Genomic DNA, 2,079 nt, shown 5'->3' with positions numbered 1-2,079 from the left:
AGAGAGAGAGAGAGAGAGAGAGAGAGAGAGTGGGGTGAGTCAGGCTGGTTCCTGGCTCTTGCAAGGTAAGTATTGGATGAAGCCTAGAAAAAAAATGCTAACTGTAAACAAATAGGGGTGTATTACCATTGTGGAAATTGATTTTCTCTCTCTCAGCAGTCATTAATTGACTGTGGCTCTTTATCTAGGTGTGGGGGCCTTGTGAGATTTCCCCCCATTTACACTGGGATGTCAGCTCTTATTGTTACTGTTCAGGTCTTGTTTAGGTAACCATTCGGTTGAGATTTCATGGGTATAGCTTCCCTGTCACATAGAGATAATGCAATCTAGGAGCAGATGTTCTTCTGCTCGTTTGGCTCTTTTTAATTTTTCCCATCCTTACTTCCATAATGTTCCTCAGGTCCTAGATGAAGGAATTGTGCTATGGATTTATCAGTTGGGGTAGAGTACTCCATGGATTATTCACAACAGCTAAGAAATGGGAACAACCTAAAAGTTCTTCAAGCAATGAATGGATAATAGAAAATAAGATACATTTACACAATGGAATACTAAAGAATGAATCATTGTAGTCTGCATTCTTTTGTTTTTATTTTGATTTTTTGTAATGCTTGATGTGAGTGAAACAGAACCTGCAGCCCCTCTCAGGGCACGGCAGTTCTGAACTCCACTGATACACATGGTGTTCTGGAGGCTCTGGGTTTGTTTACACTGGTCTAAGATGCTCTGTTGTGTGTTTGTTGGTTTGTCAGTAGTTTAGCTACGCTACCTGGGATATTGAAATTGAGCTTAGTCTTCACATGAAGCCCATCAACAGTCTTAGCTTTCTTCTTTGACTCCTTCGCTCAAAGTCGACATGTCTGAAGCTCAGAAGAAATGGCTAAGTGCTGCAGCTGTTGCAGTAATGGCTTTGGGGTTAATTTGTTCAGAAACAATTTATGGTGATCTGAGTTATTGCTTTCCATAATAAAATTTCAAATATTCAAATGACATTGTCAGAACAGCAGCATTAGCTATTCTTCAATAAATTAAGAAATAACTTGCCCTCAAGGACCTTATTCCAGAACATTTTCTCTCTAAATTAATTTGGCAGGTAAAACAACTCAGTGGAATATTCCTTTGGGGAATTGTTTATTCTCCCATTGTGTAGGTTTAACTAAACAAAAACATGCACAATTAGGTTAATATTCTGTGTATTTTTAGAATTTGTTTGTTCTTAAACAAATTGAGGCTAGATTTATTGTTTTTCTCTGTTATTAAATTATCACCATATAGGAAAAGTAGCTAAGTATGGCTCCTGACCTGGCCCCAGTCCCAGCAACTTCCAGCAGTCACAACCTTTGTGCCTGTCTTATCTGGGAAAAGAGGAACTATCCCTTAAACACAGGAATGAAATGGAGGAGTAATTTTAGTTGTAAATCTACTGCGACTAGAGAGTAGGAACTGGAGAAAATAGCATCAAGATTAGCATAAGAAAGATGCCTAAGAACTTCATGAATTCATCGGCTTTTAATAGCTGAGTAGTACTCTATTGTGTAAATGTACCACCTTTTCTGTATCCATTCCTCTGTTGAAGGTCATCTGGGTTCTTTCCAGTTTCTGGCTATTATAAATAAGGCTGCTATGAACATAGTGGAGCATGTGTCCTTATTACATGTGGGAGCATCTTCTGGGTATATGCCCAAGAACAATATTGCTGGGTCCTCATGTAGTACTGTGTCCAACTTTCTGAGGAACCACCAAACTGATTTCCAGAGTGGTTGCACCAGCTTGCAATCCCACCAGCAATGGAGGAGTGTTCCTCTTTCTCCACATCCTTTCAGCATCTGCTATCACCCAAGTTTTTGATTTTAGCCATTCTGACTTGTGTGAGATGGAATCTCAAAGTCATTCAGGGACTGTCCCACCTAGGGATCCATCCCATATACAGTTACCAAACCTAGACACTATTGTGGATGCCAGCAAGTGCTTACTGACAGGAGCCTGATATAGCTGCCTCCTGAGAGACTCTGCCAGTGCCTGACAAATACAGAAGTGGATGCTCATAGCCAACCATTGGACTGAGCACAAAGTCCCCAA

Source organism: Mastomys coucha, unplaced genomic scaffold (genome assembly GCF_008632895.1).
Source record: "Mastomys coucha isolate ucsf_1 unplaced genomic scaffold, UCSF_Mcou_1 pScaffold14, whole genome shotgun sequence".
NCBI classification, from domain to species: Eukaryota; Metazoa; Chordata; class Mammalia; order Rodentia; family Muridae; genus Mastomys; species Mastomys coucha.
Note: the sequence above shows the minus strand (reverse complement) of the source record.